Source organism: Dermacentor albipictus, chromosome 2 (genome assembly GCF_038994185.2).
Source record: "Dermacentor albipictus isolate Rhodes 1998 colony chromosome 2, USDA_Dalb.pri_finalv2, whole genome shotgun sequence".
NCBI lineage: Eukaryota > Metazoa > Arthropoda > Arachnida > Ixodida > Ixodidae > Dermacentor > Dermacentor albipictus.
The window spans coordinates 151,441,054-151,457,027 of record NC_091822.1 but is presented as its reverse complement, the minus strand read 5'-3'; the positions used below and the strand labels follow the sequence as shown (position 1 = coordinate 151,457,027).

Genomic DNA, 15,974 nt, shown 5'->3' with positions numbered 1-15,974 from the left:
CAAACAGATAATTTCTTTTTGCAGTGCTCAACTATAACGACACACTGACTCAAACATGACTGTGTTGTCACGTATGCTTCAGTGCGTCAGTGTTCTTGATTGCTACACGAGCGATTTGTGCCCAACTAGCCCAAAAGACGGACGCACTAGAAAGAAGTTAGTGAATGAGTACAGTGAACTTGTACTGAACTGGATTCACATGCCGAATAGAAGAGCGCAGTGTCAGCTGAAACAGGCGGCACGGCTGATTATGTAAGTACTTCCAATAGTTCGGCGGAAGTTATCTTTACCACTGGAAACAGCGCAGAGCTTGCCCGTTAAACTTGAGTCAACCGACACCACACGAAACACGCCGCGGTTGACCAACCCAACTTCCACACGGTTCATTCACCACATCACAGGTCACACGAAGAGTGCCATATTTTAAATCACTGCAGCACCAAACGGACCTGAAAATTCATTTCCTTCGACAGAGTTTCTCAGGTGAGTTCGTTCACTCGCCAGTTACGAACTCGATGGACCCGCTAGGCCTACGCGTAAACGTAAACAACATCGGCGATAGGCGAGTGCTGATTATCCAGACTTCGGAACTCGTAAACATGTTTCCATTCGTTTTGAGCACAACAAAATGCACACACAACAAGCACGGACGTTGCGGTAATCGGGAATCGGTTGGCTGTTTTAGCAGACGATCGCACTGAGCCCGGCGGAACCCAGTGGGCAGGTTGGATTAGTCGGCGTCGTTCGAAGTCGCTTCGGATCCACGTCGCACTGCCACAACCCACGGTCGTCGGTCGTGTCGTCGGCGGCATACTATTACAACACTGTTTTTCAGGAACACTGTCGCGCGCGTCGTACGCCCAAGGAACTCGGACGATCGTTGGTGCCGTCGCCTTCGTACGGGCAGGTACGGGCATAGAGTTAGTAGAACAACTCTAGAGGAAAAGCTGGGCCGGAAAAGTGGGAACCTCTAGGGCGCCGCCCTGTTGCTACTGGTCAATGTGGCCAGCGCAATTACTATTGAAAGAGCTGAGAACAAGTACAGGTCACCTTATGCTTTGTAACCTAAAAACGCATACCTGATGGCTTTATGAAGGTGGTACGTTAATATTAAGTTTACAGAAAGCGATCGCTAAGTCCGTGACTTATGTAAATCACGATGTACGCATTCATGCAATAAAGGATGACGCGAATTTCGGTTTCGAATCTGTTTTTTGGATGCGTAGTAGTTTCGTTTGACATGCGATCGCGCGTCGACATCGGACGCTATGACACACTCGTGCCTTATGTGCCACCGAAGCCCCGAAGTGGTCTGGCATATACCTTCACATGTAAGTAAACGAATGTATCTGCTTGTTGAGAATATCACGCGAGTAGGCAGCTCTTGTGGTACATCACAATCGTTCGAGAAGCGTCACAGTAGAGCATTTTTCTGCATGCGGAGCGGTGTTTTTATTTGCAGGTTTCCCTTCAGTAGGAAATTGCTGGACAGGCGGACCAGCGCACCGGAATTGTATTGGCGAAGCCACAAGCAACTCAAAGAATCTGTTTAATTGTTGCACTTTGAACAATCATGCTTCTACAAAGGCCACAGCAGAAAAACAGCCTGATGACCGAGTATTTCTGTGCCACGAAGTAATCAAGAGGCGAGTGCCTAATGCGGACGAAATAGAGTGCATGGAGACTTAGAACGACAGAAAGCTGAGCTAGTTCGTAAGGATTCATTATGCAAAACAGAGGTGAGGCGTGCAGACAGGACACAAGAGTAGAGAAGTGGGAGGCGCGCGTGTTGTTAGCTTGTAAATACTCTACTCTTGTTTCCTGTCTGCACGCCTCACCTCCGTTTTGCATAACGAGTGCATCAACCCACATATTAATTGCTTAGGCGTTTTATTAACTGTGGAATATTTTCAACACTTCCTTGCATGCCATTTCATGTCACAAATTTGTGCAGCGAATCTATTTGCATGATCGACTCCGGGCCTGTGGGACCGTTCACTTGCACTTGATGCTGAGTCTTTTACATGTATCCATAAACTGCAGATATGCACATCAGATCCCTGCGAGCACTTTCAAAATTCAGTTATTTTCGACAACAGGCACATATGCAATACTGACATAATCTGGAATACCACTAAGCAGCTGGGATACATTTTTGTTGACCATACTCGCAGGTAAAATAAGTACATCATGTGGACAGCTCCAGCTCATTTTCCTTAAGTCAGTGTGTACAAGGGTTATGCAAAAATAATTTTTTTCTCGCGCACAGATTATTTTGCTGTATAAGCAAGAGAACCCACCACGTTAGTGTAACGTATCTTGTGCATCACACTAATATGTGCTTTCATTTACCAAGTGAGATGAGTTACTTTTATGGCTCATTCAGTCATATCACACTGCAAGCTGCATTCATCAATCTTCAATGGGATTTTGCAAATGTTTAATGAAACATGTTTCCCTTTTATGCAGATATGCAATGGCAAGCCCTTCCGTGTGTTCCAAAGGTAAAATTTAAGCTCTAAATTAAAGAAGACATTTCTAGTCAGAAACAAGCAAAAATAGTGAATGCAGAGTATCAGAAGCCCAAGGTACAGAAATTATGAGAAGTGTCGAATGATTTTAAGGAAAGAGTCGTATTTAAAAATGCAAGACCCTTTAGTGGAGGTCAAGCAAGTCAATATAGGTAGAATACTCTGCAAAATTATGCGAGTGAGGGGATGTCAAACAATGGGTCAGGAAATGCATTGTTTTTCTGCAAAACAAAAGCTGATTGCCATTACATAAGTCACTTTAGCATCATGATAAATTCAGAAATAAACCAAAAAACAAGACACGCAAAAATAAACAAAACATTTAATGATATTTCAGCAGAACTTTTTGTTGGGCTAGTTGGTGCATATTACTGAAGTACTATAGCGCCAAACAGACGACACAAGAAGAAGAGACACGGACATAAGCGCTCGTCCGTGTCTCTTCTTCTTGTGTCGTCTGTTTGGCGCTATAGTACTTCAGCCATTTAATGATGCTCTCTCCACACTGGGATAAATAAAAACAAACACATCACATCTAATGTGGACATATCAGATGCCTTGTGAAACACTAAAGGAACAATTCAGTTTCGAGCTATGGCACTTGCCGCATAGATGTGGGGGGGCCTTGCACCAATAGTGATAGTTACCACTGCATTTAGAAATTGAAAGCATTCGTGCAGACAAGGATGATTCTTTATATTTTTGGCTACCACTTCAAATGCCTCCACCAAGTGTTACAATGCTGCATGCAGCCATACTAAGGATCTCGCAACAACACCTGCAGGTAAAAAGCAGAAGCAGTCAAAGTGCTGGTGTGTTCTGGACACTATGTTTGAAAACCTTTAGGCAAGAAGAGTGCAAGAAGCAGACATAACTGCATTTATTTCCATAATTCCCCATTTAAATGGCCTTTTCTTTTTGCTTAGACAATGCCTACGCCTAGCCACAGCAGCTCCCTCATACAGACTCCACAAACCAAGAGGCCGTGGAGGCAAATGCAGGTAAGAGACAATAAGCAATAGCACTGGTATCGACATTCATCTAATTTCTTTTTATTTCATTTAGGCAGCCAGCACACCTCGAACAGCAACCTTGACTGCGGGTGTGTCACCCTAGTCGCCAAGGAAACATTTGAGGGAAAGTGACAGGCAATGTGAACAGCCACTTCTCCATGTAAACAATACTCTCTCTCGGATGACTCCTACGCCTCACCACGCCAGCACACTTGTGCACAAAGATGCCGCAGAGGCACGTGCAGGTCAGAGGCAAGAAGCAGTGGCACTGGTGTCGACATTTACCCAATTTCTTTTTCTTACACTGAGGCAGCCAGCACACCTCGAACAGCCACCTTGACTGCGGGTGTGTTAGTTGATTCCTGTTGTACATATGCTCATAATAAACTTCAGTAAACTTGAACTTCATAATAAACTTGAAGGCAAATGGGACATTGATGCGTTGTATTTTTGAACATTTATTGTACACATACAATATATGTTATACTTTGCAGTGCTACAGAGCGTATTTTGAAGCTTCCCCCTATATTTTGCACCTTTAATTACGTATGTGTTGTGTGGCCCTCAATGCAGTTCATGTTGTAGCAGCTGCTTTGTCTGTGTATCGCACATTGGCTTAAGCTCGTGATATCCACATACTTCTCTCACATATACAAAATAAAGTTCTATGTAGTCCTCAGTGTTACAACAAAAAATGAAAGTAAACAATCCTATCGTGGAATTGTTTATTACAGTGATTCCTACGACAGTTACTGACAAGTTGACAACTTGAACTGGTCAATCGGTCCATAGCCGCCTCTATTTTTCAAAAATAAAGGAGGCTATGATCCGTCATGGCAAGGAATTGTATGTATACATAAAAAAAGGGGGTATGTGTGTGTTTGTAGTGGGGGTATAGGATTAGGGCGGTACGAAAAAATGTACCAACACCGTCCTCTAGACCCATTCCGTTGAGGTACCGTAACAAAACGTATTATGCATAAAGTTCATACAACCAACTCTGATATTACTACAGACGCCAGGCGACGCGAGCTACATTTGTCATCATGCATTCGCGACTGCACCGGATGCCCTCCACATTATTCTCGTTAATCGTGCTCACTGCGCCGAGGCAAAAGAAAGACAACGGGCGCAGGTGCCTTTAAAGTATCTCGACCTTGCGAGGCACGGCTGCGCGTGCCTGGGGAGCTGTCCGTGCGAACACTCCCTGGCACACACCTGCCTCGGCGGCCCCAACCTACGTACCGTTCTGCTTCAAGCTTTGATCCCCCCACTGTCCCTCGGGTGCCCTGGAGTTCCTGCGCCGCCTGCTCTACTATCATCTCAGGTGCTCTCCTGAGACTTCCGTTTGTCGGTTACATGTGCCCTACAGCTGGATCATTACTTATAATAATAAAAAACCCATCTATCGTCACGACGATAGATCGCGAAAGCGGCTTTTGCAACATACCGCGCCCGTGCGAAGATAATTACGGAACGCCAACGAGGAATCTGACCACAGCTTCGAGCTCTAACGTCGTCGAGTGACACTCCTGCAACAGGCGTGACCGCTGAAAACAGCATACCGCCAGAAACTTGAACAGGATCATCCCTCGGTTGCATAACTGCCAGCTGTACGGTCAACATGGACCACACCCACACCATCCCGCAACATAGAATAAAGAACCGACTTATAAAGCCCAAACACACGGCTGCACGCACACATCACAACATCACAAGCGAGACGCCATGCTGCTACGCTGCTACTGTTGCCGGATTAAAACTGACTACTGTCACCAAGTCTAGCAAGCGTCTCAGGAGCTGGCAACCTCGGCGCGTAGCAACATGGCGGCGCTCTTGAGGTTCCCGATTTTAATGCATGGGCCCTATGGGTAGCTTGTCCTCTAGAGTCAGTATAGTAACTATGGGTACGGGCGGCCATGTCAGGCCTAGTAGCGGAGTCTGCGCAGCCTCCGATTGGTTGACGCCTGCGACTCGTCGCAGCCTCTCATAATCGCTGCGCGACGTTGCCTTGAGTTGCCTTGTGTGAAACGAAATTTACCGTTTATTGTTTATAAGACTGCGAGGGAGTCGGCAGCCACGGCATGGCGCGAACTCTTCGCGCTTAGCGCTAACCGTTCTTTTTTTCTTCCCTTTTCTAGGTTCTTGTTTGACGCACAGCGTGCTTTTGCAAAAATGCAAATCGTTCCGGTCACGGCTTCAACCTTTCATTGTGCTATTGTGTTGCCGAGGTCGTCGTGTACGCGCTGCTGCTGCGAGCGTGTATGACTTTAAGAAAAAGAACTAAAGAAAAATTAAAGGAGGAGGCGTCACTTAGGAATCTTGAAGCCTACTCACAAAAGCAAAAATAGAAAAAAATATATTGAGTAGATCGAACGCGAATACAGGCATTATGTGAAGCAAAACTTTCGCGAAGCGCAGTTAATTAAATTCTATATGGAACTAAGAGACAGTTGCACGTACAACTGCCTTTATTACCATCATATGCATGCAACGAGCAACCCATACAGGTATAAGCTTCAATTTCATGCATTGTTTGTTTCCCGGACTACACCGTTCCAAAGCGATCAATGCCGAAATGCCAACTGCATGCAGTTCAGCACAATGCGCAATGTGAGACGTCGATGTATTGAGGTCATACACGAAAGGAGCGTTTGTCATGTTTGTCGAGGCAAGAAGAGTGAGGATACTTGTATGGCCTAAAGAAAGGACAGTGGTTTCGTTCCAGCGTCTGTGGCCAATGGACACCGGCGCGTGGGCGTTTGCTTTTGAGCGAAATGCTCTCGTGCATATCTGCCACATGTGATGTGATGCAAGCGCCCCAGCCGTCTTGAAGAGCTACTTAATTACGTCGACGTATGTGTGCGAACGGTGCGATTGTAGCCTGATGTTTCCGATACCAGCCCAGCGCGGGGCACTTCCGTTTGCGTCTATCTGTATGTACTGAGTTGTAAATTTTCTGGCAATATTGAGAAGAAAAAGTCGCAGTTTCGCCCGAAATGCGAAGCATCGATTGCGATAGCAAATTATTAGACAGCTATAGAAAGTAAGGATAGTAGTTTTATTGGTCGTATAAACTTGTGAACATTCGCTTACTAACTAAATTAACAAGCATGGTGTCACGCGCGCGCAAGCAAACATGAACTCATCTCACTCAATGACCGCGGAAACTCGCTGTCGAAACGCTGTAGTGGTCGAGGAAGCGCGGCAGCAGCAGCGAGCGAACACATTATTCGTGGTGTCTCTCGCTTCAACGCTAACTAAATGGCGAAAACGTAGCGCACACGAAGCTATCAGCACTCGACGCACTCTGTCCCTGTCACTATCAAGCGCGGCCGCGCCGTACGCCGCAGCAGCCGCAGTAGAACCTTCCTTCCGCTCTCCCCTGTGCCTTGCGCACGACAGTGGATGGCGCGCTTCCTCCCTTGCGCGTAAAAAGAGGCTTTACTTGCGCGAGCGAGATTGATCCACCAACATGGAGGAAGGAAAGTCTGAAAAGTGACGCAGGCGTTACTCCGACATCGTGTCGGGCCAGATTCTCCTCTCTTGGTTACTTTTCTCGCCTTTGCGCGCTTCCAGAAAGCCGTTGGCTAATGCCGAAGCCCGGGCCCGGTCTACCAGACTTCGCTGATCTTCCAGGCTCTGTGCCTTTCACATTGCCTCTCACGTTTTTTCGATGGCTCGTAGCGGTTCTGACGCATCATCTTGACTGTTTTTCTCGCGGTGTGGGCACACAAACACCATCTGTTGGAGGGTCTCTTGTACATCACAATATCGGCATAGGTATGAGAATTTGGTGGGGTGCATCCGGTGCATGATAATTCCATGGACATATCGAAGAAAACGTGAAACGCTTGGTCCACCGAAAACCTTACGCATACTGCTCGGTATACTGCATCGGCGATACAGGACTTTCCGGAGAGGCTGCGCTCCAGCGAACGCGGTGCAATCGTTGAGTCCCCAGAGTGATGGCGGCGAGCGACCATTGTTTTTTTTCTTGTCTGCTAGCCAGAAAGCATCCAAAACTCTGCCAGGCGAAAATCCACTCGGCCATAGAAAACCGAACGCGCACCAAAGTGCTCCGCGCGATGGTCGGGGCAACACGAGAAAAAGTTTGCACTCTGGTTGGCTCTGGCAGCCCGCGGTTACGGTAGCCAGAACAAAAAAAATTGAAGAGGCTCAATATGCCCTCGCAACTAGAAGTCAAAGTAGAAAAAATAAATAAGAACATAGTTACCTTTGCTGGTTTTCATGTCTTGACATGGTTTCTTTGGCGTAGGTAAAAAAATGTTGATATTTTTTGTGTGACATGACGGCACAAATGACATAAACCACCGCAATGTTTCGTCTTATCGGACCTCGCAGCGTGCTTGGGCAACTTGTCTGATAGTATGTTGATTTCGCTTGTTTCGTTGTATGCTCCGATGTACGACTTTAGAAGTCAATGTACCTTCGGCGTCAAATGTTTGTGACAACATTAAACCCCAAAGTTCGGCAATTGAAAATATAAAGCACAACTCTGGAAATGCCAATGCACCCTTCACATCAAACGTTTATAAGAACTTTATACCCATAAAGTTTCAGAATTGACATCCATGCGCTCCGTAGGTTCCGCGGACTCCGCGAGGTGCCGCGGCGACCCCGTTTGCCATCAAAACGCCCTTGAAACTTTGTGCTCATTTGTGGCTGCTTGTATTATGTGGCTCCCGGTGCATGGGCGTTCCGCGAAATCCAGCGCGAGTTCGCAATGTTCGCGGTGAGATGTTTTTTCGAGCGTGAAAAAGACATTCTAAACAAAATCCAGAATGGTTTCCGGCGCCGGGGGTTGCTGGGGTCGGCGGGGTCGGCGGTGCATGGACAGCACGAAAAAATTTCGTGGGCGGGGCTGAAGCCCCGTAAGTCCCTCCCCCTCCTGGCTACGCCCCTGGCGACCACGGAACATCCGTTTGATGTGTTCGCAGCTGACTCTCAAAGCATATCCGCTAACCTTCATTTTCCTGCCCTTCCCGCGCGCACAGATAAGATGCGGTAGCGAGGACTCGTTCCTTAAGTCAAAGCAACCGCTTCCTTCCCATCTTCCAGGATGAAGCGTCGGCTGGCAGGCGCACGGCGAGAGGGCAGCAAAATGCACATATGCTGCGTAACGCTCTATCAGCACGTGTATTGTGGTACACCTGTGCAGGTGTGCATGGACCTCGAACGCGCTCCACTTAAGACAGTTCGTTCTGTCGCGAGTACTGCGAGGAACAAGCAACAGTTGACCAACATGTGTTTTATTATGTACAAAATCAAGTTGTTACTGAACACAAACTATGCATTCATAACGTACGTTCTACGTGCCGCAAATGCACCATATGCGCTGTCAAAAGCAGGAATCGCTGACCTGCAAGGCGTTCATTGTATACAGGTTCTGAAACGCATCGGTTTCGGCCTGCGATGGCACGGTAGCATGATTCCGCCCAAGAGGGCAAAATTTCCCGCGGATATTCTTTCGTCTGTTGCCATTGCCGTGGCGCGGTACACTGTACAGCGTTGCATGCGCGTTCATTTCGCGAACTTTAGTTCCTCCTGTCCCACATGGCCACAGCAACATCCGGGAGAGTACGGTCCAGATAACGCAGCGCCGCAAGACACGGAGACCAACGCAAACCTGGCCGCACGGCGCCTTTGCCATGGTACGAAACCTACGGAGCAACACGTGTTAGTGCACAGAACCATAACAAAGCCGCCATTGTGGCCCGAAAGGCGTGGCCGCTACAGCAAAAAAATAAAAAACAGCAAAAAAGAGAAACTACTATGTCATTTCCACCACACTTTTATCCTAATGCGTGGAGGGGGTAGGGTCTCTCCTCAGTTTCCTTCCTCCATGAAAAGAATTCACGAACAAAACAAAACCAAAATGGCGGCGCTCGGGGTAACGGTGCAGAAATGACGTCCGTGCCATTAAGTAGGGGTATTTTGAGCTCGAGGGTTACCACGGCTCGTTATAAACGTTATTTGAAATAGTTTTGCGATGAATGAGACGTTGATATTTACAGAAATGATAGTTTATAAGACATACTGCCCGAATATGTGGTTTTCCAAAAATCGGCTTTCTCGCGATTTTTCGGTATTCAAAGGCCGTGTCCCCCTTTAGGTCTGGCTGGTATTCAAAGTAAGCTGCAGGAGTGCGTGGGGCAGTTCCACACAGACCAAATTTTTTGGCATGATGAGCAGTATGCTGCACTCTCTGCACTAAGGCTTATAGACTAGCCGCTACCTCCATAAAGCCAAGCAGGCTGGAGGGGCTGGCAGATTCGTAAAGAAGTTGATTCCATGAAGACAATTTTCAACTTGTGCTAGCTGATCTTGACCTCGCCGGTCAGAAAGGCCCTGGGACTCAGCTGGCACAGCTCCCCAGTGTCAAGAAAACCTACCTCCATGGGCTCAGGTGCAGCACTGTAAGAGTCAGGAACCGAAGGAGAAGGTGGCTGTCTTTCCAGCACAGTTTTCGTAAAATATTCCTTGTACCAAGCCATACATTTGCAGCAGGACTAGGAGGTAGAAGACAGGGTCGGGTCAGCAAAGCCATACTAATCTCCCATCAACCAGAGATAGCACATACCAGCACCCGTGAATTTCATCGGCCTACTTTACACCTGAAAACTATGCACGTCCTTTATGCACTGCGAAACAATTTTTTAGGTTCTACCTAGATTACCTCGTCCCTTTTTTAACATTACACGATCCAGAGTATGCATGTGGACTGCTGCAGTCATGGCACTTTGTGAACGCATTCATATAGTTGTACAATTTATATTGATGTGCAGCACTTTGCACATTGAGTTTCCCACGACAGGAATGTGAGCTATGCCCATATCGCTGGCTGTTGAAACATCTACTTAAGTTCAGAATGACTAGCCTGACTAGACAGCTGAGGAAAGCTGACTCTTTCATGCAAATACATTCGGTTAAGGTGAGGACTAGATCATTGTGTTTATCTCCATTGCTTGCCTTTTTTATTATGCACCCAACCGCAGCGACCACTTGGTCAAGCAGTGCATTTACAATGACCATCTTTCTCATTTAATAAATCTCTTTTAAGTGGGTTATAGAAAACGAAAACAGTGTTACTGTCATACTAAGAGTGCATATGCCATTATCCGTCATTTCTTCCCTTCCAAATAATCGAAAATAAGTCATTGTTTCTTCTATGTGATGGGGGGGAAGAAACGACACTGAAAGTGTTAAGGATGCATAAAAATAAAAGGGCCTTCAATCCATGAGAACAATGTTTTATTTATTATGAAGCAATTTTCAAGGTTCTCAAAGGTCTGCACGGATCTTTACGAGCAAAAAGTTCATACCAGTGAGTTTACTATCACTGAAACCAGTTGAATCTTAGTAGGAATCAAAAAAGCACATAATTGCACAATTTCAATTCCCCAGAAAAGGTTGTTTTAACTGCATTACATAGCAATAGTAAATAACCTCTTAAATTCTGTTTAAATGTTCAGCACAATAAATGCAAATGAACTGCAACATTACATGCTATTAATGCAAGTATTGAAATATCAATAATTAACAAAACCCAATGCCAAATTTTATTTATTGTGCTGAAACGAACTCCCACAACTGGTTTAGTAAAGAGCAGTTAAACACTTCAATGCTGGAAGTACTTGTCTGCAACAAATAACCTAAACATCATAATAATGAAAAGTGAAGACTTACAATGTTTCATACTAGCATAGTACTACAGGTGTACACATACACTCAGCTTCGATGAAAAAACCAAGGAAAACATGAAAAGCAAGAAGGAACAATAAGGAGGGCACACAACTCAGCACTGCTTCACTGCATGTGTCAGGTGCGCTTGTGGTGGCAAGGTGCCTATTGAGGTGGCTTTTATGCCCGAAGGTTTGACGGTAGAAGTGGCACTGAAACACCCTCTCGCTTATGTGGGTTGTGCATGTGTCAGTTCAGTGTGAACTTCTGCAAGTAACTCTGAGGACATGAAGAGTCCTGACATGGTGTCTCCCTGAGTGGATACACAGGTGATCCTTCACTAGGAATTTTGTGTGCATGAGCGTGTCGGTTCAGTGCAGATTTCCACGAAAAGTTCTCAGGACACGGAGGACCCTGAAACAGCCTCTCACATTAGTGGAAGTGAAGTTCAGTGCGAACTTCCATGAGTAGATCCGAGTACATGAAGAGTACTGACATGGCCTCTCGCTGAGTGGATGAACACGTGGTCCTTCAGTAAGAGCTTTTGAGGATTGCTGAGGACATGCCGGGAACTGAAATGGCCACCTGCATGTGTGGATGCGTGGCTGTTGGTTTAATGCAGACTTCCACATGAAGTTCTCAGGACATGAACGGCTCTGAAAGAGCCTCTTACATTAGTGGAAGTGCAGGTGAACCTTCCATGTCGACTTTTGTAAGAAGCTTTGAGGGCATAAAGGACACTGAAATGGTTTCTCTCTTGTGTGGGTTCGCAGGTGTTGGTTCAGAGCAGTCTTCTGGGAGAAGCTCTGACGGCACGAAGGGCACTGAAATGGCTTCTCGCCTGTGTGGGTTCGAAGGTGCTGGTTCAGATGACTCTTTTGTGAGAAGCTCTGAGGGCAGGCAGGGCACTGAAACGGCCTCTCGCCGGTGTGGGTGCACAGGTGCTTGTTCAGGGTACTCTTTACTGAGAAGCTTTGAGGGCATGCAGGGCATTGAAATGGCTTCTCGCCTGTGTGGGTTCGCAGGTGCTGGTTCAGAGTACTCTTTCGTGAGAAGCTCTGAGGGCAGGCAGGGCACTGAAACGGCCTCTCGCCGGTGTGGGTGCACAGGTGCTTGTTCAGGGTACTCTTTACTGAGAAGCTTTGAGGGCATGCAGAGCATTGAAATGGCTTCTCGCCTGTGTGGGTTCGCAGGTGCTGGTTCAGATTACTATTTTGTGAGAAGCTCTGAGGGCACGCAGGGCATTGAAATGGCTTCTCGCCTGTGTGGGTGCGCAGGTGCCGGTTCAGATTACTCTTTCGTGAGAAGCTTTGAGGGCAGGCAGGGCACTGAAATGGCCTCTCGCCTGTGTGGGTTCGAAGGTGCTGGTTCAGATGACTCTTTTGTGAGAAGCTCTGAGGGCAGGCAGGGCACTGAAACGGCCTCTCGCCGGTGTGGGTGCACAGGTGCTTCTTCAGGGTACTCTTTACTGAGAAGCTTTGAGGGCATGCAGGGCATTGAAATGGCTTCTCGCCTGTGTGGGTTCGCAGGTGCTGGTTCAGATTACTATTTTGTGAGAAGCTCTGAGGGCACGCAGGGCATTGAAATGGCTTCTCGCCTGTGTGGGTTCGAAGGTGCTGGTTCAGATGACTCTTTTGTGAGAAGCTCTGAGGGCATGAAGGGCATTGAAATGGCTTCTCGCCTGTGTGGGTGCGCAGGTGCTGGTCCAGATAACTCTTTTGTGAGAAGCTCTGAGGGCACGAAGAGCATTGAAATGGCTTTTCGCCTGTGTGGGTGCGCAGGTGCCGGTTCAGATTACTCTTTTGTGAGAAGCTTTGAGGGCAGGCAGGGCACTGAAATGGCCTCTCGCCAGTGTGGGTGCACAGGTGCTTGTTCAGAGTACTATTTCGTGAGAAGCTCTGAGGGCAGGCAGGGCACTGAAATGGCCTCTCGCCAGTGTGGGTGCACAGGTGCTTGTTCAGAGTACTATTTCGTGAGAAGCTCTGAGGGCAGGCAGGGCACTGAAACGGCCTCTCGCTGGTGTGGGTACACAGGTGCTTGTTCAGGGTACTCTTTACTGAGAAGCTTTGAGGGCATGCAGGGCATTGAAATGGCTTCTCGCCTGTGTGGGTTCGCAGGTGCTGGTTCAGATTACTATTTTGTGAGAAGCTCTGAGGGCATGCAGGGCATTGAAATGGCTTCTCGCCTGTGTGGGTTCGACGGTGTTGGTTCAGAGTACTCTTTTGCGAGAAGCTCTGAGGGCACGAAGGGCATTGAAATGGCTTTTCGCCTGTGTGGGTGTGCAGGTGTTGGTTCAGAGTACTCTTTCGTGAGAAGCTCTGAGGGCACGAAGGGCAATGAAATGGCTTTTCGCCTGTGTGGGTGTGCAGGTGTTGGTTCAGAGTACTCTTTCGTGAGAAGCTCTGAGGGCATGAAGGGCATTGAAATGGCTTCTCGCATGTGTGGGCGTACAGGTGTTCCTTCAATGTAGACGTCACTGTGAAGCTCCTAGCGCATAAATGGCAATGAAATGGCATGTCACCTCTGTGGATGCACGGGTGTTGCTTTAGAATAACTTTTTGTGGGAAGCTCTGTGTGAATATGCAGGTGTTGCTTCAGCTTGAACGTTCGTGAGAAGCTCCGAGGGCACAAATAGAATTCAAACACTTGCTGGCCTGCATGGATCCTGGTGAGCACTTCAGATCACAGTTTATCCACCTCCTAGACACAGGAGTTACAGCAGTGGCAGTATCCTTCATGTAAATGCACCATCTGCATTTGCTGGACAGCTGGAATGCTTCAATGCTGCACCAAGAAAACAAGACAGGTTATCCGAGTAATATTTTTCACTTAAATACAAAAATATAATTATAAAATCCCGAATAAATAAAATTACATAGATAGTAGTGGTAAAGATCAGCCTTTTCTTCATTCAATGTCTCGGTAGTGACTTCAGATCAAATCAGAGCACAGCAGGTCAACCATTTTGATTTGGAAAATATAAATATATTTTTATGATTGCTCAATGGCCAAGTATATGAATTCGCACACATTTTCGCTTAAATAATTTTAACTGTATGTATAGTGAGAAGACTAGGAGCATGGTATTAATGCAAGCTGCCATTGCAGTCAAATACGAAAGCCCAAACATTCATTAATACCATCATGGGCCTGATGACCAAATTAAGAACAGCAGCACTTCATCTCAAACTAGGTTTCGCGGTATTGTCTGTTGTGGTAGATAGTTACATGTCTGAAATTTATTTATAAATGCTGCCGACTCACTTGAGTCTACGGAGGAATGAATATACAAAAAAATGCAATCAAGGGACAAAAACACAAACATTGGAAAACAATATTATAGCCAAACAATACAAATCATAGATATGACAACATATCTACTTTCAACAACTATCTTAGGCTATTCATTCCATTCTTTGTCTTAGAAAAAAATTACTATCTATAAGCATTATTCACAGCACATAGCTCCTGCATCATTCTACTGTGGTACTGACGAATGCTGGCACAAGAAGCAGGACACAGGTAAAATTATTTCATAATGCTGGGCTCTATTGTAGACTACATGCAAGAGTTGTAGCCTGTCTAGCGTGTCTTCCATGTAGCTATTCAAGATGGAGAATAATCAGCATCTGTGACACACTATCAGTTTTTCTGCAGAAATTGCAGATGAACCTAACTGCTATTTGCTGTAATAATTCTAATTTAACAATATTTTATTGGCATATGGATCCCGCAATGCTTATGCATATTCATAGCTAAGTCTGACAGCATAGCGAACGCCCCTATACATTTACCTGTATAGGGGCTCCTTTGAAATTGTGACAAAGGTCCACAAACTTCTGAGAGCACTCATGCAAAACGTTTTCAATATGCTCGTCCCGCCTCATGTGTTCTGTTAGAATTACTTCGAGGTACTAATAGGTAGAAACATTGTCAAGTGTTGTTGCCAATAAAATATGGAAAGCGTAAAGGTGTCTCCTTGTTGCTTATTTTCATAACACAGCACTAATCAATGTTCAAGCTCATTTCCTACCCTTCAGACCAGTGGCAAATCTTATCAAGGTTATTTCTGAGCTGTTTCGTCAGCTTGTGATTTAACTACTGTGTACAATACATGCACCTTTATTAGCTATGTCATTTACTAGGAACAGAAAAGGTCCCAAAAATGATTCCTATACTATGCTACACCTGACGTAAAAGGAAATACCTCAAATACGATTGCCGACTTTGACGTACTGAACACGGTTTTCAATATAGGCTCTGATAAAATGCACAGATTTGGTGTCCATTCGGCTGTGTAAAGCATACATGGAGCTTTATGTTCAGGCACTTAATCAAAGGCATTGGCAAAGTCTAAAAAATCCTGCCTCTATTTGTTTCTTGTTATTAAGTGCGAAGTCGTTATGTGAGGCAATAAGCTGTGACAGTAAAAGCCTTCCATAAAACAATGCTGTACTTCAAACAGCATGTTGGCTTCATCTAGGTATTGATTAGGCTGCCAACACATCACATGCTCTAACCTATTGCTGCAAAGTTGGGTCAGTGAGAAAGGACGATGACTTTGCACGTTTAGGGGATGCACCAGCAGTGTATTTGGTAATGAATGGGTGGACACGCAATATACTGTCTGACCAACAATAGTATATACTTTGCGAATACTTGACCGGCAGTTTCGCAGAGGACATGTTCTTGTTCAAGACCAAGAGCCAAGCCAATAAATGTTCCA

General features: G+C 46.1%; 1 long non-coding RNA gene and 1 pseudogene across 1 annotated transcript; one reads left to right on the top strand and one right to left on the bottom strand.

Annotated features, from left to right (window-relative positions):
* Nucleotides 1–1,247: 1,247 nt before the first annotated feature.
* On the top strand, nucleotides 1,248–3,976 carry LOC135899846 (uncharacterized). The gene is made up of 4 exons (XR_010563736.2): nucleotides 1,248–1,331; nucleotides 2,470–2,504; nucleotides 3,458–3,532; nucleotides 3,597–3,976. It is a non-coding gene; the product is annotated as an uncharacterized lncRNA (long non-coding RNA).
* Nucleotides 3,977–10,813: 6,837 nt separating this feature from the next.
* Nucleotides 10,814–13,324, bottom strand: LOC139046738 (zinc finger protein 84-like; annotated as a pseudogene).
* Between the last annotated feature and the right edge of the window lie 2,650 nt (nucleotides 13,325–15,974).